The sequence below is a fragment of the Ambystoma mexicanum genome, chromosome 8 (assembly GCF_040938575.1).
Source record: "Ambystoma mexicanum isolate Mex_15411 chromosome 8, UKY_AmexF1_1, whole genome shotgun sequence".
Lineage (NCBI taxonomy): Eukaryota > Metazoa > Chordata > Amphibia > Caudata > Ambystomatidae > Ambystoma > Ambystoma mexicanum.
This window is the reverse complement of record NC_090929.1, coordinates 769288989-769313094: the sequence shown is the minus strand read 5'-3', so window position 1 is coordinate 769313094 and position 24106 is coordinate 769288989.

The following is a 24106-nucleotide window of genomic DNA, read 5'->3' as shown; positions in this document are numbered from 1 at the left end:
CAGATGCAACAACACACCTAGATTTGAGATTCACATATGCAGGGACATATCAACATTTCAATAGAGCAGTAGATGTAATGCAAGGAAAGATATGAAGTTCACAGGTGGGAAGGTATTCGTAATTCAGGTGAGGGAGGTGCAAGGAGCCAGCAAGATGGTTAGGGCAAAATAATTTGAAGCAAGGGCACTATCGAGGCCACTGTTTGGCTAAACAAGCTGTTTTTGAAATGCACAGATTCGACTTTCTGGAATAAACAGAAAAGCAACCCACATTTGAATACACAGGCAGAATTAGCAAAGGCTAGGTTCAATTTTCACAAAAACGACTATGCATGCCGACCTGCTTGACTATACAGTGAAGCATTTATACATTTTACAGATTACAGTATTTAAGAGATTATAGGACCATAGAAGGAATTAAGGGATGACGTGGGCAAGAGAGCAGGCATCTGATGATGGCATGAGAGTCAAGGCTACAGTGAAAATAATAAATTGGACAAGTGGGTAGGAAGTGTCAGATGAAGAAGTGCAGCATAGATTTTGCAAAGGGAGGATTAGGAGCAGATTTACAGTTTACAATAGCTGCATGTGGAAAACAAAGAATCTGGTGCTACCAGCACTGTTCGAGGACTGGGTGTCAGTGTCAAAGGGGAGGCATAGTATCAAGGTAACATGGCAGCCAAAGGTAGAGTACAGGGTCAGGGAGTACAGAGGACTAGCACAGTGCTGCAGCCACGACCACTGAGGCTGGACAGGCCAGACAGGGAGGTTAGCGTCCTTATGAGTGGGCCATGTGGAGGGGGCCGGCTGAGCCTTACGGCTCCCTGTATTGGCTTGAAAAGGAAAGCAGCAGACAATGGGAGGTCGCAGAGGGCACCAGACTAAAAGGTGACCACAAATTGAATCAGAAATAAAGGCAGTGGCCATGTTGAAAATTGCAAGACATGCTCACAAACACTGTGACCCAACTGGACCTTTAGCATGGAATCACATAATGTACGATTTGTTGGAGCACACAGGCGGCATATGATAAAACAAAACTCAAGTGGCCTTTGTGGGTGTTATTACTGCAGTTTTTCCTTTAAATCAAACTATGCAGGAATTATGCAGGTGCCTGGGTGAGGAAGGAATGGATTACCTCAGGTATGCGGTAGGTTGCATCATCGATTCGGTGGCATTCATGCAGGCTGTTGGATCGGTGGTGCCAGGTTCAGGCGATAGTTGAATAAAGTAGCCAGACAGGGTTGAAGCGCCTCATGAGTGGGCATTGTAGAGGGCGTCGGCTGAGACTGCCGGATCCCTCTATTGGCGTGAAAAATAAAGCAGCAGCCAAAAAGAGAAGTAAATAGCTTCTTGTCTTCTGTTAGGCACAGTTTAAAAGGCACATCGCCTAAAAACACATGCAACATTAAAAGAGAGAAGGCATCCAAGTACATCAATCATTACAATGTGATAATTGCCCTCTTGTGGAATGCAAATATAGACATACAATACATTGCAGACAATTCCACTACAGTTGTAACATATGCCAAAGGTGAGAAGACAGAGCTAAAAGACCTTTGGGATGACATATCATCTGACAAAACCCTGTCACAAAAATTGTACAGCTTTGGTATAAAAATGATGTCACATAGAGAATGATAACATAAAGAGAAAGAGGTGATGGCTGGAAGGTTTAGAATGAATCTTAACCACTGGCATTGCTCTGGGCAACCCTCCAGATGACATGTGCAAATCAGGCTTGGCCCTACCCCAAAAGGGGCAGTCCAGCCTGAACTGCTAGGCCACATCCCTTCTGCACGAGACCACAAGCATCCCCAAACATGTTTTGGCCTTGTTGGGCCTCATCAGTGAGGAATAGCTTTGGTCTCTAGGCCAATCAGGCATGGGACCCACATCTGGGCACACCCGTCCCACTCTGGGTGACAAAGCAAAAACAAAGTGATGGCTGGAAGGTTTAGAATGAATCTTAACCACCTTTCTGTTTTGCCAAAGTCACCCCGAGTGGGACAGGTATGCCCATACGTGGGCCCCAAGTTTGCCAAGCCAGGCCAGTTCAGGCTAGACTGCCCCTTTTGGGGTAGAACCAAGCCTGAATTGCATATGGTTTTTCCCCTTCTGTAATGGTTTGGCAGACTGAAGAACGTTGGTCTGGAGGGTTGATTCATTCAAAACCTTCCAACCATCACCTTTCTGTTTTGCACATAGAGAATGCTGCCACTACGAAGTTGCAGACTGTTTAGCAGGTACACCCTTATATTGGAAATCTGAAAACATTGACTGGCTAAAACTTGGGGCAGCTTCATACCAAACAAGGGTACTAAAATCCTACCAAGAGATATAAACAGTAGCCACAAATGATCCCAAAAGCCAAGACATTCTAAAAAAATAATTTAATTGACACATAGTATCCACATAGAAGTACTGCTTTGAGAAACAAGTGCCTGTCCGACATTGCCCAAAACTACTTCTACAAAAACAATATTATGCCAGATGAGACAACCTGCAAATATTCAGTCTCAGCTTGTGAAGGAAACCTAGTAAAACTTACCAAATCCATACTAATTATTCATATCTCATTGTTTATTTATAATGAGCTTAATACCCATAGGTTTCTAAGCACAGACCCAGGGATTGAACATGTGTTGCTCCAGAGTGCCTTGCTTCAAAGGCAAGCACATTGCCCCCGAGTTATCCTCCCGGCAACAAAGTTATCATTTAAAACTCCACAACACAGAGAACTTTACTACATGGCCCTACTACAACGTTTCAAAACTTGGAGAAAAAAAAAAAAATTATTGGTTGACCATGACTCATATGAAGCTGTATTCAACGCACATGAAAGCAGTATAACACATGTTAATTTTAAACAATAGAAACAAATATTGGACAATGAATGCCAGCAAGAGTTAGACATTTAAGTTCTACTAGATAAAGACACTTCTGAAGGCAGTCAACCTTCCCTTACAGGAAGTCAAGAACCACTTGGAGAACCACTCATTCTAAATTAAACAGAAATAGCCATGACTGAGGTAGAAAACACCATATATCAATCTAAATAATCTGAAGAAGACATATGGCACTAAAATCACAGCTAAATGATGATCAACTCACCATTTATCTAGAAGTCCTTGAAGAAATTGTACATGGACTAAAATGTGAAACTACAACTTGTTGCTGTAACAATTATATACCCCTGCGCATGTAGGTAAGAGCTGAAGCTGGTTCTGACAAAACTTTCCTAATTAAAATATTCGGGACATTTGTAGAACAGTTAACAAAAAACAACCTTTCAGCTGTTGTAACAGCCCCCACAGGTCGAGCTGCCTACAACATAGGTGTTGTAACTTTACACTGACTATTTCTCCCAGTAGAACACCAAAACAAATTAGAATACTGCAAATTATCAGCAGAAACTCAAGTATGCAGAATTCTGAAACATAATTGATGAAGTGAGCATGGTTTCCAACCTCAAGCTGTCTTTAATTCATCTCAGAATGCAAGAAGTCATATAAACAGTCTACGAAGAACTGTTTGGAGCAAAACACATAACTGATTTCGGAGACCTCCTAGAGTTAACACCAGTAAAAGGTCAAACCATTTAAAAACCTTAGGATACAAACAATGCCATAATACCCTTGGCAGCATTGGCAATGTAAATCTCTGGCAACAATGTTGCTACAGAGAACTAACTAAAAACTAGTGTCAGTCTTCAAATCAAACCTATGCTACCATTTTAAAAAGCATTACAACTGGTAAGTTTACTAAATATGCAAAATCTATCTTAAAAGTAGAGTAATCAATGAGCTGTATGGACAAAAGACATCTGCCCTGATGTCATGGAACAATTAACTAAACAAATTGTTAAATGTATCTGCTTAATGCCAACACTTACAAGCTGTGCCAATTCAATGATACAATGTTGAAAAAAGAAATGCAACCAATAGTGCATTTCAGCTCCAGAGACAATTTAGAAGTGCTCGGCATGACACTCCCTATGTGTCAACAAGCAACAGCATGACTAAATAGCTCAGAAAACAGTATCTCCAACACAGCTAGATTAGAAAAACTATTAACTCTGTATCTAGACTGCAGAGTAATTCTAAAATGTAACCTTGACATAGAACAGGGTTTAGTCAATGGAGCAATTAGTACAATAGTTGGCTTCCAAACATATCAACATAACATCCTTTTTGACAAAATTGCAGAAGGTAAAAATAGGCTGCACAATAACATGTTTCCTTCTTTTCAAAGACATGTATGTATGCAGAGAACAATTAGCTCTATCTCTTACATATGTTGTCACTATTCACATGTTTCAAGGTATAACTCTAGACCATGCACTGATTGAAAATTGACAGCACAGTCTCCAAAGAAGGTATGAGTTATGTGGCACTTTCACATTTCCGTACACTTGACGGTCTATTCCTTGTTAACTTTGATGCAAACAAAGTCATTGCCGACATTCCTTGCCTCCTAGAATACAACAGGCTGCATGCACTGTACTCCTCCATGTAGATATGTACCCTTTACTTCAAAAAACTAAATCTTTAAAAAGAAAACTAATAAAAACAGACACTATATCAGATCTCCTTGCAATACCACCAACACAACAAAGAACAACTGCCGCTCCATCAAATAATACACAGACAAAACTCTGTAGTCGAAAGACAACAGCAATCATTAAAAGACAAAGAGATAAATGTGGCTTGTCAAAAAACAACTGCACTCCCATCAAAGGGGACAGAGGCACAACTCTCTGGTCCATTTAAATTCAGCAAAACAACTGAAGTGAATTGCTATGCAAATGCAGCAAGCAATCAATCTTCTCTTCCAATTGGCACCAATTGTTCACAACATTTACTTAAATGGCTCAAAACAGTTGTTTGTAAATGCTTGTACTTCATGCAAATGCTCAAGTAATCCTGACAGCACCTACAGTGGGGACTACTGTGCAGGAATTGTAAAATTCTCCAAACCCACAGAAGAAGATCAACAAGAATTCCTAATGTGTTTACAACAAGTACTGGAAACCAAAAACATCCCTACAAATGAAATCTTCCAGATTAAATTCACGTGGAAACTTAAATGCACTCTCTGCAGCCATGTTTCACAAGAGCACATTCCTAATGAAGGATTTGTGTATGTATCCATGCCAAATTCTGAATACATACCATTTTATCAGCTTCTGCAGCATGCAAATCATGGCATATTATGCTCATTTTGCAATTCAATCAATCCAGCATTCAAATAAACTCTCATGGCCAATATGTCATACTAATGCTTCTAAGGTACAATTCTGAATGTACCAAAAATAATTGTAAACACACTAGCTGTATACACAATCAAGTATCTCTTGGCAAGAAAACCTTCACACCCGTAGGCCTGATCTACCACATTGGTGCCAAAAACCCAAATTAATCTGTTCTTACTATCCCCTGGATCTGCCTATTACTTGTCCAGAAATTCCTTTACCTTCTCCCATTTATTTCCCTCTGCCTTGTTGGGACTATTATAGAAGTTTAGAACATCCAACTTCTCACTACCGGGATTAAACCTTAATAATTGTAAAAAGTCCATCTGGGTCTCTACCGCCTCCACCCTACACAGTACTGTTGCTTTGACCAGTATGGCCAAACACCCATAACTTCTACAATTGTATTATACGTTTCACCAGCAACTACAATTCTACATTACAGCCTTCTTACAATATTCAACAAAGCATCCAGCCCACTATCGAGATGCAACTGTAGCCAAAATAACTAAATACAAAATATTTTAATCATACACAGTATCCACACATGCGGTATGATTATAATTACCATATACACTTCAATAATATTGTTCAACCATATAACAAACAATGTATTCTTCCCCAAGAGTACCAATAATTAACACACACATTACAATAGCCATGGCTGGTGTCTGGATTCTTGGGGGCAGTGGCCAGTGGCCAGATACTTTGGGGCATAGCTGCACATTACATCAAAACCCCTCTCAGGCCCAATGGCATCAGTGGACAAATGTTAATGTCCTCGGCTCGGCATATGCCTGTGGACAGTAAAATTGACTGCGTACTCTGTGGCATCAGCAACACCTTTTTTCACCTGTAAAAATGGCTCCATACTAACCTTATTCCACACACCCCCATCCTTCCCAAACACATTTTCCATGACAAAACACCCTAACTGTATTCTCTAGAGTATTTTCCCACTGTGCTGTATTTAAGATAAAGGCTGTTGTCTGAGGATCCAACATGGCGACCGTTTAAAATAAATATGACGCAGCTCACATTTTTCAACATCCAATCAGTGTGCCTGTTTGATGTCCGAAAGCAGCACACCACCCTCTGATTGGTCCAGAGGCTTCCCCGAACACCGAACCAGAAGCTAAGTCTGCGGACGGGACCAGATATCACTATTCTTAGTTTAACTGCTTTTTGGTCATTTAAAAAAAAAAACGCCTGGACGGATTTACACCAAATTTGCAAAACCACACTGTCAGAACCAAACCACTGCTCCTCACGCATGTTTGGTGTAAATCCTTCCAGCAGTTTAGGCTGTAAGTGCAAGGAAATACATTTTCCATTATGGATATGAGGATTTCAATGGTTTTGTGTCCCCCTATAACTTGTCCTCCCTTGATGAAACCAAACCAAACTTTGCAACATCATACTTCATATGCAAAGTTTGGTGGGATTCGTCAAACAGCACCAATGTTATAAGCCACCCAAAAACTCCTCTTCGTGTGAGTTGCGCAACTTAACCATAACTAACAATGTTTTTGTCATTTTAATACAACTTAAAAAGTATGTTGGTTTTATTTCTATTGATGCTGTACATGGAGGTTCAATGTCAGCTTAATTATTCACTTGAAAGAGCTGGTTTTATCTTTCTTGGGGTTGAAGTCAGCCAACAGTCATGCACATGCGTTGCTTAATGTCTGAGCCAGAGTTCAGAAAAGATCAAAGCTGAGTGGAGCTGAACTCTTTGAAGCATTGTTACGAGAAAAGCAGACGTGTCAACTTCACCACCTGGGAGCCATAAAGTGAAAAAGGAGACTGCGGAAATGTATTTTCCAAAGTATATTTACTTTTATTTTTTCTGTATTTTCCAAGTTGAGCATGTGTCTCTGTGGATGTAACCCAATTTACTGTGTTCATTTTGTGATAGATGAGAGACCTGGCTTTGATAGATAGCTGACTCATGACTTCAAAAGCCATTAGCCTTCTAAGCATCCAGAGCATGTCTTCAGATAAAAGAACTGTACTAATTTGATTCTTAAAGAAACTATGTATTTGGGATATCATTTAAAATGGTAATACGTTCTCCCGCAGCCTATTTAAACATGTCTCCTTCTATTTTGACAACAGTCGAAGTATATCGTATTTCATTAATTACACTGATGAATTTATCTTCATTAATCTTCTCTAGAGCTTTGTCAGTTAGTCGTGTGGCACAATGTCTTCCAGCAGTTCGAGACAATGTTTAAGTCGGGATTGAGGCAAGGTCCAATCGGAACAAAGCAGTGCTTGAAGAAGTGACAAAGCAAGTACCACCACAGCAGTGAGCCGGCATTAGAACTGAGGCAGTAAGGAGCACTACTGGTGCAAGATTAGCATAGGAGCAGTTTGAAGATGCAGTCAGTGGCTTGAATATGCAAAAGAGTGCCAAAAGCAAAATGGTAAATGCAGTTCCAAGGTGGAATGAAGCGGCTGAACAGGATTCCAGGCTGTTTTAAGTTTTCAGTTTGCTTTAAGTCCAAGTCCAGTGGCTTGGAAGCAAGGTCTGTCTTTCTTGCTCAGCACTCCCAGTCCAAGGAGTTTGGTTGGCACCTGCAGATGTGACTGCATTCCTAGCAGTGGTTCAATAGTGCATTGTTTTCTTCTGACATCCAAGGCTGAATCCATGACGGAGTTGGAGACACCTTCCTTAGAATGGCAAGCCGTCTTGGGGGGTTGGCCAACACTGAGCCTGCTGTAGGAGGCCCAATCACTGTTGCTGTAACAAGTGACCCTCTGTTAAGACGGATTTCTGAACTGTGTCCTTGAGGGGCAGAGGTTCAGAAGGCCAGCCTAGTTTCTTGGAACAAGGTAACCTCTGGACAAGCCAGACCAATCAGGGTAGCGATCGCGGCGGTCAAGACTAGGTCTCAAGAGGGGTGAGGGTGACTGAAAGCCCGCAATGAGCACACAAAGCAAGGACACTTACAAATTACTCCAAGCAGGTGTTATATAAAAAATATATACACATTTATTACAAGGCCTTTGTAACATTGACCGTAGCGAGACATCACAATAAAACTCAAGTAAACCAACACATACCAAACCAATACAATATATATACAAATACAAACAAGTCTAACGAAATGTGTAGACCACCTAGATGGGGAGGAAAACAGGCAGTGTGAATAATAATTAGACCCAGTCCACCTTCATAGGCACCTAACTAAAAGGAAGTCCAAGCCCTACGAAGTGTGGAGCCTTGTGCTCAAAAGTACCTGCAGACTCTGGTGCCAATGTGCAAAAAGGGGAAACAGGCAGTTTAGTTCGGTGAACAAATGAAGATGAACAGAGCTCCGCGACTCAAGCGCAGCCTCCACTGTGGGCAGAAGCAGAGCGTGAGTACGGAAAGGCGTGCTGTTAGACACAGCGGGGAAAAGCTATGGGCTCCTGCAGGAGGGCGAACAGTTCCTAGCGATGCTACTCACCGGTCCCCGGTGCAAGCAGACCCAGGCTTCTCCGCGTCAGTTTCAGTGCTGGCAGGTTCAGATAGGAGCAGGGGACGTCTCGTCGTCGTGTAGATTCCGCAGCAGCAGAAGTTGAGTTGAGGACGTCCCAAACGCAGTGAACCCGCAAAGTTTGTTACCACAGCAGGGCAACGGAGCGGCCGTGGGTATTTCAGCCAAATGTACACTACTCACTTCAGACCTGGGAATGCCAAGTGTACGAATCGTGTGAGAGTGACAAAGACTCGTAATACAACACAACCTGACAGCGGTTACAGAGCAAGACTCCTGGGTAGGCTGGTCAGTCTGCTGGATGGCCCAGAGACACTTCTGAAGGCTTAGGTGCAGGAGATGGTGAAGATGCAGAGAATAGTTGTTCCCACTATTCCAATTGTCGAAGTACCAGTACAGGCCTTCTCGTTCGATCCGAGGTAGAAAGGGTTTCACAAAGTGACAGCAGTGCAGAGGAGCAGTCCTTCAGCGGGTCACCAGGGATTCCTCGGTTCAGCCTCATGGTTGCAGGATACCTGGCTCCTGCATTCCTTTGTTCGTGAGAACTCAGGAGATCGACCTGGTAGTGGCGTTTCCAGCTCCCTCTTATCCATGGTTCCCTTCGCGCCAAAACGAAGGGGACCCAATGGGAGATCCGCTCATAAAACACTCACACCATCTGTGGACCTTATCACGGACCATGGGGGTCCCAGACATTCACACCACCCTAGACTCTCTGGCGCACAGGATGTGTATTGGGACCGGACAGCCCAGCCCCCATCCTGGAGGCACACACCAGGCCTGTAGAAGCCCGCGAAAGCATCTGTGTTTCGCGGGGAAAGTACATGCCCAAATAAGGAAGGCCCCGGGTCGGCTCGACCTGGGGGAGGTGAAGGGGGCAAGACGCACAGTGGACAGGACAAACAGCCTCGTGGTATGGCTATTTTGGGAGCCAGGCCACCATTTTGGGCTAAGTGCGAGAAACGTGCTTAAAACGCCAAAAGGAGCTCAAAAACACAAGAAACGATCGCTGCCACCAATCCTGTCCGTGATTCACTTGCACTGTTCATTTACAATCCAAAGAGAGTATCTAGGGCCTGTAGAAGACTAGATACCCAAGAGAGCACTAACTTAGCTTACAGTGCCCTCTTGTGCCATGTTGCGCGAAAGCTGCAACATGATAAAGAAACTACGGAAAACAACGTTTCCCGGTACTGACTGTCTTAATGGCATGTCAGTTTCCCCGTAAGAATGGAGCGAAAGCCCAGAGGAGTGCGGCAGAAGGCTGCACTTCTCTGGCAAAGTCTAGATCATGGTGAAAACAACAGCAAAAAGTTTAGGGGTTGCCACATGGAAGGAAAATTACCCACAACTAAGAAATCTTTCCTAACACTCGCCCCTCCCAGACTATGGACAGGGGGAACTAATCCAAACCTGGATGAGTCTCGTGTTCAGGTCGGTTAAAAATTCTGGACAACCCATCAGCATTGCTATGTTGGACACCTGGCCTATGCTCAATAGTGAAGTCGAAGCCTTGTAGACTTATGGACCACCTAAGCAACTTTGGATTCTCTCCCTTCATGTTCATTAGCCACTTTAAGGGCTTATGGTCAGTTTGCACAGTGAAGTGGGTCCCATAGAGGTAGGGCCTCAGCTTCCGTAGGGCCCACACAACAGAGAAACATTCTTTCTCCACTGTGGACCATCTGAGCTCTCTGTCCTTAAGCTGGCGACTAATAAACCCAATAGGGTGTTCCTTACCCTCCTCATCTACTTGCGATAGTACAGCTTCTATCCCAGTGTCAGAGGCGTCCGTCTGCACAATAAAAGGTCTTTGATAATCAAGGGCCCTGAGGACAGGGCCTGGCACAAGCAGTCTTTTAAGCCATTGAAGGCCTTCTCACACTCGTCGGTCCAAGTTAGCTTCTTGGGTTTCTTCGGAGTGGTGAGGGCAGTCAGAGGGGCAGCTATGGTGCCATAGTCTGCCACGAAGTTGCGGTAATACCCTGTGAGTCCTAAGAAGGATCTCAATTGGGTCTGTGTAGTGGGGGTAGGCCAGTCTTGTACTGCTTGTAATTTACTGAGAAGAGGCTGTTGAGAAGAGGCTGTATCCTCCCTCCACCTATTTCATGTCCAAGGTAAACCACTGTGCCTTGTCCAATCTGGCATTTACTAGCCTTTATGGTAAAGTGTGCTTTCTGAAGAGCCTGGAGCACGATCCCGAGGTGTTTCACATGGTCTTCCCAGGTGGCACTGAAAACTGCAATATCGTCCAGATATGCAAGACAGAATTCGTGCAACCCATTCAACACATGATTCACAAGCCTCTGGAAAGTGGCAGGTGCATTTTTCAACCCGAACGGCATTACCCTGAATTGGTGAAGGCCGTCTGGAGTAGAAAACGCTGTCTTCTCCTTGGCATGTTCTGCTAAAGCTATTTGCCAATAGCCAGCAGTGAGGTCAAACGTGCTGAGGTACTTGGAGGCACCCAAAGTATCCACCAGCTCGTCTGTTCACGGCAAGGGGTGTGCATCTGTCTTGGTGACAGCATTCAGAGCCCTGTAATCCACGCAGAACCTCAATTCAGAAGTGCCTGCCTTTGGAACCAAAACAACAGGGCTGGACCAAGGACTACTAGAGGCTTCAATTACCCCAAGGTCTAACATCTTGTTGACCTCGGTCTTAATGTAAGACCGTACGTTGTCTGACATCCTGTATCCCCTACTTTTGGTAGGTACACTGTCTCCTGTGTCTATGTTATGTTTGCACCAACGTGTCAAACCAGGCACTGTGAAAACAGGGGGGAAAACTGCCTAAGCAAACTTTTCACCTCAGCCTGCTGATTAGAAGTCAGGTGAGGGGCCACTCGGACACCCTCAAAGGAGCTATCTGAAGGACCGCTTTGGAACAGGTCGGGGAGAGGTTCAGACTCCTCTTCCTCAACATCTGAAGCCAGTAGCAGTGCTGCGATTTCTACTCTTGGGACGAAAGCCTTCAGCCTATTTACGTGGAACACTTTTGGAGCCTGTCTAGGCCTTCCAAGGTCCACTAAATAGTTAACCTCACCCACGGGCTCCATCACTGTGTAAGGGCCTGACAATTTGTCCTGTAAAGCTCGAGGCCTTACGGGATTCATGATCAGGACTTGCTGACCAGGTGTAAAGTTGATGAGGGAAGTTTCTGGTCGTACCAATGTTTCACCAGCGCTTGTCCTGCCTTCAATGTATCACTAGCCAAGCCCATCAGGAGTACCATCCGTTTTCTGAGCCCCAGCACATAATCTACTACATTGGTAGCAACAGGGGGAGTGGGCATCTCCCATCCCTCTTTGACTATGGCTAAGGGTCCCCTTACAGGATGACCGAACAGAAGTTCGAAGGGGCTGAAGCCAACGCCCTCCTGTGGTACCTCTCGGTAGGCAAACAGTAAGCATGGTAAAAGAAGATCCCATTTTCTTCTCTGAGATTCTTCCAGAGCCCCAATCATGCTCTTTAACGTTCTGTTGAAAAGTTCCACCAGACCATTGGTCTGGGGGTGGTATGTAGAAGAGAACTTGTAGGTGACCCCACATTCTTTCTACATAGCCTGCATATACTTTGACATAAAGTTGCTGCCTCTGTCAGAAACAACCTCTTTAGGGAAGCCAACCCTATTAAAGATGCCAAGTAACGCTTTTGCAACTGACTTGGCAGTTACAGATTTCAATGGGATGGCCTCAGGTTATCTGGTAGCATAGTCGACTAGCACCAAGATAAACCTATTGCCTGAGGATGTCTGCGGGTCAAGGGGACCAACGATGTCGATCCCTACCCTTTCGAATGGCATTCCCACAACTGGGAGTGGTACCAATGGAGCTTGGATTGTTGAGACACTCTTACCAGATAAATGGCAGGAGGCACAACTCCTGCAGTGACTTTCTACTTGCACCCCCATCTTGGGCCAGTAGAAGTGCATGGATAACCTTTGCTTGGTCCTCTTAATACCAAGGTTACCAGCAAGGGGTACTTCATGCGCCAACTGCAGGAGGAAGGGTCTTACAGCAAGGGGAACCACAAACCTCCTATGGTCTCCTTCCGTAGGCTCTGTGGGCTCACTATATAGGAGTCCACCTTCCCAATAAATCCGATGCGTCCCAGGAGGTTCACCCTCAAGCTGGGAGCAGGCCTGTCTCCTTAAGCCTTCCAGAGATGGGCACTCACGTTGGCCTTTACTGAATTCTTCCCTGTCAGGACCACCTTCTGCTAACAAGTCTTCTAGTTCAGGATGGTCGTTGGGGTCAAATACTTCAGGCATCGCCACCTCCTCGTCAGGCCCGGGCGATTGACCAACTTCCTCCACCGCAGTGGAAGGCAAGTTTGGGGGAATGTTCTCTTTCCCTCGTCTTGACTTGCTTACTCCTTTCGCCTTGGGTTTCCCCTTCGGCTGGGGCGGCGTAGTGGTCTTGGCCAATGCTGCCCGTGTTTGAGACCGTGTGCAGGGTCTGTCGGCAGTGTCTCCTACGAGCCCTAAAGCCCTGAGATCATTGCCTAACAAGACCTTTCCTGGGACGTTTCTCTGAATGCTCACTGGAATCCTGACTGCTGTACCATTTAAAGTAAGATTTAGAGGTATTACTGGGAACATGCGAGGTGGGCCGTCAGCCAACTTAGTGGTCATCAGAGTAGCTCTGGCAACTTCCTCTGAATCTACCAAGGTAGAATCCACTACAGTTCGACTGCACCCACTATCCCTAAGAGCTGGAGTATCCACTCCATTGATCAGCACACTGTCTTTAAAGTAGTGCTTGGTATTATCTGGAATCCTAGCATTAGCCTCTGCGACTTTAGGCTCCCAGGAACCCAGGGAAACTAAAACTACCTCAGCTTCTATCCTGCTGGGGAAGGAGTCTGAGGAGAAGGATGCTCCTGTAATCTCTTCTTCCTCGTAGGAGGAGAAGGCCAGATTAGCGGAGTGGACCCCCAAAGGTTTAACCTTACACCGGGGATCCCCCTTCATGTGGTCAGTTGCTCCACAAGCAAAACAAGATCCATTGGGTCTGTTTACATAGGGAGGCTTATTGTAACCAGAGTTCTGTTTCGGAGGCTGACCTCCACTACCCTGTGAGTTCCCTTGTGTCTTACCCTTATTTTTCTTTTTGTGGCCCTTTTGAGAAGAAGATTTATCAGATTCTCCACCCTCCTTATCTTTGGACTTTTTCCCTTCCTCCTGCTTACCAGGATGAGTTTTGTCCTTACGGGACACTCGATGTGACACCCATAAATCTGCGGCAATGGCCAGCTTCTTAGGATCTATCTCCTTCGAATCGGCCAAATGCTGCTTAAGCTTCGGGGAAGAAGATGCAAAAATATGTTCCAGCATGACAAGACTTATCATGCCTTCAAAGGTAGAAACCTTATAACCTTCGACCCAGCCAGTCAAGTTTTTTAAGGATTCGGTTGCATAAGATACCCAGGTACCACCTTCTTTTTTCTTATACTCTCGGAATCGTTTTAAATATTGGGCAGGAGTCTTTCCAAACTTTAAAATGAGAGTTGGCTTTAACATTGCAAAATCCACTCGCTCAGCCTTCGACATTTCCATAATGGCACTACAGCCAGAATGGGGCAGTCTGCTGAGTAACCAGGCAATCTTATCAGCATTGTCAACTTGTTGAACCTCACATGCATACTCAAACGTATTCAGCCAGTCCATAATGTCATTCTTTTCCTTATATACACTGAGGAGATCTTTTGGAAACCGTGGATGAGAGGAGGCCCCAGACCCATGTCCCGGACCCTTGGATCCATTTGCAACCTGAAGCTTGGCCAGTTCCAACTGGTGATCCCTGTCTTTCTGTTTTTCGGCCTGTTCGATTCTTAGTTTGGTTATGTTGAACTCAAGCTCCTTCTGCCTAAACAGCAGCTCTTGCATCTTGAATTCAAGCATGGCCTCCCCATCAACAGTGGCAGTGGAAACATTAGACAGCTCATCCTCCCTTTCTTCGTGGTCGCGGTGGATCAGTGCAGCGGCAGAACCGTCGGTTCTACCAGTGAGAGCAGCCCCACCTCCTTCCGCACTGTCCTCAGAAGTTATAGCGTCAAGCTGCGCTTCTTACCACGCCACGATTCTTTGGATCATATCCAATTTGGTGCCTTGAGAGGAGACACCTCCCTCCGCACACATCTTTTTCAATTTTTCGGATTTAGAAGCATTTAAAGTTAACAAGGTATTTGTTTCCATACTGTTAGATAGGACTATGGCCTTTTAAAAGCTATATTACGACAATTCACTACGTGTCCTGGTAGGAATAACTTGAAATGCCTTCTCTCGTGCGCAACACTGGATACCTTCAGTCGTATCCCACCGCTGTACACCAATTTGTTAAGACGGATTTCTGAACTCTGTCCTTGAGGGGCAGAGGTTCGGAAGGCCAGCCTAGTTTCTTGGAACAGGGTAACCTCTGGACAAGCCAGACCAATCAGGGTAGCGATCGCGGCGGTCAAGACTAGGTCTCAAGAGGGGTGAGGGTGACTGAAAGCCTGCAATGAGCACACAAAGCAAGGACACTTACAAATTACTCCAAGCAGGTGTTATATTAAAAATATATACACATTTATTACAAGGCCTTTGTAACATTGACCGTAGCGAGAAATCACAATAAAACTCAAGTAAACCAACACATACCAAACCAATACAATATATATACAAATACAAACGAGTCTAACGAGTTAGACGCACAAAATGTGTAGACCACCTAGATGGGGAGGAAAACAGGCAGTGCGGATAATATTTAGACCCAGTCCACCTTCAGAGGCACCTAACTAAAAGGAAGTCCAAGCCCTATGAAGAGTGGAGCTTTGTGCTCAAAAGTACCTGCACACGCTGGTGCCAATGGGCAAAAAAGGGAGTCTCTTCGAGGGAAACAGGCAGTTTAGTTCGTTGAACAAATGAAGATGAACAGAGTTCCGCGACTCAAGCGCAGCCTCCACTGTGGGCAGAAGCAGAGCGCAAGTACGGAAAGGCATGCTGTTAGACACAGCGGGGAAAAGCTATGGGCTCCTGCAGGAGGGCGACCAGTTCCTAGCGATGCTACTCACCGGTCCCCGATGCAAGCAGACCCAGGCTTCTCCACATCAGTTTCAGTGCTGGCAGGTTCAGATAGGAGCAGGGGACGTCTCGTCGTCGTGTAGATTCCGCAGCAGCAGAAGTTGAATTGAGGACATCCGAAACGCAGTGAACCCACACAGTTTGTTACCACAGCAGGGCAACGGAGCGGCCGTGCGTATTTCAGCCAAATGTTCACTACTCACTTCAGACCTGGGAATGCCAAGTGTACGAATCATGTGAGAGTGACAAAGACTCGTAATACAACACAACCTGACAGCGGTTACAGAGCAAGACTCCTGGGTAGGCTGGTCCGTCTGCTGGATGGCCCAGAGACACTTCCGAAGGCTTACGTGCAGGAGATGGTGAAGATGCCGAGAATAGTTGTTCCCACTATTCCAAGGGTCGAAGTACCAGTACAGGCCTTCTTGTTCGATCCGAGGTAGAAAGGGTTTCACAAAGCGACAGCAGTGCAGAGGAGCAGTCCTTCAGCGGGTCACAGCGATTCCTCGGTTCAGCCTCGTGGTTGCAGGATACTTGGCTCCTGTATTCATTTGTTCGTGAGAACTCAGGAGATCGACCTGGTAGTGGCGTTTCCAGCCCCCTCCTATCCACGGTTCCCTTTGCGCCAAAACAGAGGGGACCCAATGGGAGATCTGCTCATAAAAAACTCACACCATCTGTGGACCTTATCACGGACCACGGGGGTCCCAGGCATTCACACTACCCTAGACTCTCTGGCGCCCAAGATGTGTATTGGGACCAGACATCCCTGCCCACATCCTGGAGGCACACACAGGCCTGTAGAAGCCTGCGAAAGCATCTGTTTTTCGCGGGAAGGTACATGCCCAAATAAGAAAGTTCCCGGGTCGGCTCGACCTGGGGGAGGTGAAGGGGGCAAGACGGTCAGCGGACAGGACAAAGAGCCTCGTGGTCTGGCCATTTTGGGAGCCAGGCCACCATTTTGGGCTAAGCGCGAGAAACGTGCTTAAAACGCCAAAAGGAGCTCAAAAACACAAGAAACGATCGCTGCCACCAATCCCGTCCGTGATTCACTTGCACCATTCATTTACAATCCAAAGAGAGTATCTAGGGCCTGTAGAAGACTAGAGACCCAAGAGAGCAGTAACTTAGCTTACAGTTCCCTCTTGTGCCATGTTGCGCGAAAGCTGCAACATGATAAAGAAACTATGGAAAACAACGTTTCCCGGTACTGACTGTCTTAAGGGCATGTCAGTTTCCCCGTAAGAATGGAGCGAAAGCCCAGAGGAGTGCGGCAGAAGGCTGCACTTCTCTGGCAAAGTCTAGATCATGGTGAAAACAACAGCAAAAAGTTTAGGAGTTGCCACATGGAAAGAAAATTACCCACAATTAAGAAATCTTTCCTAACACCCTCAACTTCTGATATCATATACAGAGTGCACTGTCACGCAGGACATGGAAGGGACAGGAAGGTAGAGAGCTCTAACGGAAACCAAGATGGGGAGACCCCTTTACAGGTTACCTTTCCTCTCTGGCTATTCTAAATCCATCTCTATCCCATGCTTGATGACTTTAAAGGCCATTTGGTGTGCAGCACACTAATGTAATTCTGGCCTTTATTATGTGATTGCCCCTTTGAAGCAGGGTTCCCGGGATATCACCTAGTGATAGCTCCTGTGCTCTGGTTGGAGATGTTACCCTTTCTCCAGGGGGAATCAAACGAAGGCTCCATTCTGGCTATTGTCACTTGGACCAGTGGAGACAGCTAGGCTAGCTATGAATATACAACTCTTTGACATCACTGACCTGGCTCACAGGGTCAAATTGGGGTGGCTTTAATAATGGTGCACTGTTTTCAGTCACCATACTATGTACTTATGTATTTGTTTATTGAGCATTCACCTTGTATAGCTTATTTTTAGAGATTACCCTGCCATCAGACTGAGAAGACAACCAATCAGACTGAGAAGACAACCAGTTTGCAATTTGTGTTCAGAGGTACAGAAGCTGAAATGTCACCTGTATTTGCAATGACTTTGTTTCAGAGCAATTATCCGGAAAGCACATGCCACCTTTGAATCCGCTCTGGGCAATTGGAGAACAAGGATGCAGTTGCTGGGCAACTTGTGCAACAAAGGTACTTGGAAGAACTATGATTTTGCTATGGAGCTTTTATGAAAGTTGGATATGATCAGAAGGCCTCCCTTTCAGAAACAGAATGACCCACATCATGTTATTATTTATAAAAATCAAAGGAGCTACGGCTTTCACGCACTCGCAGATGTCAATCCGTCAAATACATCTAACCAAGTTCTTTTGAAGCAATGGCTGCAACCTGCTCTTTTTCACCTTATATATTCGAAACTGCAAGCACACATTGAAAATAATGTTCTGTAAATTGACCAGAAGGCCTTGGCTTAGCCTGAGCGTTGCTTTCAAAAACCATTACTGATGCAAGAGATCATTCAACAGGTCGGTCTACTATACCTTTCATATGCACAAGGTGAAGTAAATTAAGTGAATGTGAAACCTGAATACAGTTTCATGCGCTAGAAGGTCATCGTTGAAAATCAGAGGTTTTGTGCAAGCTGACCTTGTTATATAGGGATTGCAGGCATCTCTTTAATCATTAGAGAACAGATACTTTCCCTGAACCCACTCCGAGAATGTATATTTTTAATCCCACACATCCTTGAAGTTAAATTTAACACAATTCATACATTCCCCTTTTCAAATTTGTCAGTAATAAAGAGTGTTGGCGTGTTGGATAAAGTAACTCAGCATAATTGCAACTTACACGCTTGTCTTACTGAAAAACTGCTAACTCAAGCATTGCTCACTCCTGCGCGTCATGCATGAAATTGCAAATAGAATTTAATTTGCCCTTACATCCTGTTAGATCAGCTCAAAATGATGAATGCTGGAAAGAATGATGCTGTCAGGATTGTATTCATCACAGTCTCTTATAACGACACTGCAAAACCATCATGTTCGACATGATAAATCTCAGTACGTACCAGCAGCAAAACCGTGTTGTGTGTACAAACAATCACACTTAATAGACTGGGTGATCAAACATGTATTGGGACACAAAGGTTTGTGTTGCAATTCCTGCCACTACCTTGAGAGGGCATTACATATTCGGAAACTAAAATAAGAGTATAACAATGTTATTTTAAAAAAAGGCTTTGTGTTGTATGCATGACAATTACTTTGTGCTGCCAGAACAAAGAGATATAAAGGTTGTGGGCAGTTTTGATACAAGTGCATGGAACATCTATTGGTACTGATGCTCGCCCATAACAAAAGCAGGAAGTTTCCATGTTGTAACATTTTTATGGCACATGATTTGCCATGAAATCTACAGGTCGAGTTTATGAATCTGTTCAATGGGGATTTTACAGTTTGGCTCTCTTGTAGCGTTTCAAAATATAGGGTTGTTAAAGCAATTCGCAATTTAATGTCATCTGAAGCACCTGGACCCAATGGCTTAGAGCCAAAAGCTTGTATGCCAAACTGGAACAGTGGGCTACATTTCTCACACCAGTGTTTAACAAAATGGTAGAACTTGATATCATTCATGATTCTTAGCACCATACCAGTGCTAATCAATAGGAAAGTGCCTCGGTGTTTTAAAGCATTATAAACGGTGGCCCTGCTTGATGTTTGTAGAAAGACCCTTGCAAAAATAATCTTGAAAGAGTCGGTGGATCAGGTGCTTTTTATTGGCTGGTCTTAGCTGGGTTTCTGTAAGAGGTGCTCCTACAGGTCTGTTGAGCAAAAGGGGAACTTCTGCTGTTGGTTTATTGATTTAAGTACAGCGTTTCATTCAGCAAACCATAACATTATTTATGGGACGCTTTGTGAAATGGGGCCCTCTGTCAGCCCTGTTGTGAAATATTATTGCAGTTCACACCAAAACCTGGGGGAGAGTTTGCATATGCTTCAACTGGGAATGCCGTCGGGTGCTACAGAAAAGCTGATGTCTGACACCGGGCTGCACATTTTCATCACATTCATTTAATGTATATGTACACAATCTTTCATCTATCAATGGACACCTTAAACAGCTTTGCCTCTAAACTTGGTACATGTCTTCTGGACATAATAACCTTTGCAGTTTATATGGTGTTGATAGATGAGACGCTGGTGGAGCTACATCAATATATTGATTTGCGGGATGGAAATAGTCACCATCATAACCTATCTATTTATATGACTGAAACAAAAATTATGGTTATGGGAAACCGCTGTAGGAGTACTAAGTGGAATAAAAAATAAAGTAATGTATGCTCCTGGCATATACATGACCCCTGGGAATGGAGAGGATGGTGCCATAGAACTTGACACGTCGATTGACAACCATAGCTCCTTACTGAAACTCTGCCAAGTCATCAAAAGGAATTATATGGCCCCGGCCGATTATGAGTTTGATGATATCTTGCCTTCGACTCTCTCCAGGTCCCCTATTCTGGAACATTTGCTAACCACATCGGAGTCCCCTGTTTGTGAAAGCGACTCCAAAGAGCACTATGTTGATGTAAATGACAAGTCTTTCCATGGGACCCTTAATCCTTCTCCAATGGTCGAGCCCAGAACAGGGAAGCCCGAAGCAAACATGTAAGTACTTTTCGCACTGGACTATGTGCGGAAATGGCAGAGAAGCAGAGGGGAATACAGGAGGGCCAGGGAAACATCTTTGACTTTATACAGAGGTCTCGGTTGGAGAAGGGCCGACTGGGCAATTGTTATAAGGACCAGAACCCATTTAGAAAGTGCCTATCTACCCTGGAAGAACAAGTCGGTCTGCTGAATCCACTAACTTCCAAACCCCGAACATTGGGTGAAACGACTGATTCCAAACGCGGAAAGGCCATGTCGCCTCCAAGTCAGGATGTCCCCTTGGAAGGGTTGGACTATGTGGTTGCTGAATCTGAGACCGCAGCCTTAGAGGTCACCTATGCGGGACACTCTCTAGCCAAACTCCCCCATTTCGAAAATATAAACAATGTAAAAAAAGGGTCCATGCAGTCAAGGGACTGCAATCGGAAAGACAGATCTCTAAACAGACAACAATGGATGCTTGTAAAGGTCACCCAAAAAGAACAGGGTTGATAACTTTGATTAAGCCTATTGGCAATAGGCAGGTGAAGTGCGTAGGCCTCAGTCACCCTATTGATGGATGGCTGGGCAGAGCTCCCATGGATATAGCAGTTCAATCAAGGAAGAACTTGCACGTTCCTGCTGACAACTTGGATTTGGCAAGCAGAACCAACTCATACTTACTGAAACCATTCTACAAACAACAGGATATAGCATTGACAGCAAGTAAAGAATGTCCCATTTGCATTGTGCCTAACATGCCCCTTACAAATACGGGAATGTCAGAAAACCCACTCCCCTAAGAGACCCATTGCTGCTGCCAAACGGCCACCTTGCACATTCCTGCTGGTGCAAGGGGAGATTGGGAAGTTGAGCATCTAGAGACGCTGCCAAATAGGCAGACCAACCAGTGGGAAACCGGTCAAGAGCCATATAAACAAGTCACTTGGCTTGACTGAGAGGACCAGGTAAGGCCGAAACCAGTTGATAAAGAGGGAGAAAATGGATTCAGCATGGTATACAGACCTTCTACACATCAGGTTTGTGGATATGAACACAACTGACCAGAGTCCTTGTCTAAATAGAACATGGTCATTGGAACTCCTACACTTAATCCCAGACCTCTGTACTGGGTCTCCAAAGGACATTTCTAAGATCGAGCTGCACACATTTGACAGTACGGTTAATTGGGTGTTGGCCACTTTTATATCCCCTATAGTGGTGGAGCGAATCTGTAATAATTCTAATGCTCTACATGATTTGGGTTTTGAAATATCAGTTTTCGTCCAGACAGCCACACGTCGCACAACTCTGCCATTCACTGTATAGGTGCTATATCGGGAAAAAGAAAGTTTAACAGCAATGAAGGATTGCTGAGGCAAAAGGGACAATGGGCCAGGGTAACCCAGGCACAGCAATGCCCACCTATATTGGGTGAGTTAAGTACTATTCGACTGCTGTCCTGGAACAACAGGGCCCACAATTAATGTTTCAACAACCCTGAGTCTATGACAGTCATGAGAAATGCCCATTGGTTTTGTTTACAGGAGACCTGGTTAAGCTCAACCTTTGAGATAAACGGGTATACGCTTCTGTTTCACCCTTCTCTCTGTCCGTTAAGGGGACAGCCCAACAGCGGGTTGTGTATTGGAGGAAAGGTGTCGATCAATATGTCTGAATATCGCCCAAACAGGGAGCATCGATATTTCTGGCTGCCCACTTTAAGAACTTAGGAAGGGGTGCAGAAGCTGTACTAATGGCCACCATCTATGACCCACCGGCGGGTCACTCAATTGTAGTTTTAATGGACATGGTGATAGAGACCTTTAGAAGCTGGCATACTGAATTCCCTGGGGACATTACTATTTTGGCAGGTGATTTTAATATTGACTGTGGTCAAATAATCCAAAGTGAAGAAGGAATGGGCAAGTACAGCCAGATGTGGTCCCCGGCTAAGGAATGGAGGGGGTTTTGGCTGAGTTTGTCCTTAGTTCTTTAGCGCCTAGACTAGGGGAAAAGTTTACCACCTGGTCGAACGGTCTGTATAGCAGCCATGTAGATTTTATTTTTACCAACACTAAATTAGCTAGATAAAACCCAGATCTTGAAATAAGGCCCACAAAGGCCAGTGACCATGAAATGCTTATGATGACCTACAACGAGGGCAAATTTAAACCTAGAGACAGATTGGTTTGTAACCCTCCGGTGAATCTGCACGGGAACAGGTTTCGCTGGACCGTGGGTAGTATTGAAAAATTAAACACCTTACTGGGAAAATATGGTTTGAAAGAAGCACATAACAATTATTGTAAGGGGAATCTAAGTAAGCTCTAAGTGCTATTGGGACTGATAGACCCGAGGCACAAACTCATAAAAAACACATTCCCAATTCAGGCCGTTGCTTTGATATTCTGATAGCTAAACGGAAGAAAGTGCTAAATGTGGACACCCGCAGAATAAAAAGGGGTGACAGGTTGACTATGAGGGGAAAAAATAAAAATGACTGCCTGGAACAGAGCAAGATACAAGACCTGGCTGAAGAGGCACAGATTCTCAGTGAATGATGCAGGCTGGAAATTCATCAAATCGATTAATAAGGATAAATGATTCAAAGAAATTCTGGCACTGCTTAAGAGCACAGGGTATGAGTAACCTGACTAATGAGAGTGTAGGTATATCAGAGGCACAGTGTGGCCAGCACATAGGCAAGGTCTTTTAATTGGGGGGATGAATCCGATTTGGGTCCAGAATTAAAGTCCATGAGCAATACGCTGACTAGCAGGCACATAAAGAGGCGGATCTTATATACAGCATAGTTAAAGCTAAGGCCTCTGGTGCTACTGGCCCTGATGGTTTATGAAACCTGGTGCTAAAAGGGGACCCCTCATTATGGGCTCCTCTTCTTCATCAACTATATCACCAGATTTGTGAAATGGGTTGCTTCAGTCCTCATTCCCGTTTTCAAGAAAGGACCACGTAACGTCTATAGTAACTACAGCCTTCTGGCAATGTTGGACTGCAGCTGCAAGTTATTTATGAATTTATTGTTGAAGCTGCTGTCTGCTTGGGTTGAAGAAAGAGGCCTGCTAAATTACCAGCAGATGGGCTTTAGGAAGGGTTGTAGGACCACCCACTCTATTTGGACCCTGCTCACGCTGATTTCTGACACCCAGAGTTATCCAGGGATGACCCTGTATCTCTGTTTTGTTGACTACGCAGAAGATTTTGACAGCGTAAAAAGATCCAAGCTGTGGGAAATGCTGTCTCGCTGGTGTATTGACCCATCACTTCTATATTCATCAGGGCCTTATACAGCGAAACCCAAGTTAGAGTGAGACTGTCACAAGAGGGGTACCTGTCGAGGCCTTTTCCTATGAATCGGGGACTGAAGCAGAGCTGCCCATTAGCACCCCTGCTGTACAATCTTTATACATCAGAAATGCCCCTTGCCTTGAAGACAGCTGTGAACCACCCACAGCGCTATGGCAAGGAAGATCGTCCATGTCTATCATATGCGAATAATACAGTGATGCTCAATCATACACCAATTGTCCTTCAGCGCTCTTTCCCTGCTCTCCATTTCTATGCAAACGACCTTGGTCTTTGTCCGAATGGGTCAAGATAAAATAATGGTTTGCGGGAAAGGAGCCCATGGCACCACATCATTTAAATGTGGCTAGGTGGAGTTAGTTTAGAGCAGGTTGGGGAATACACATTTTTG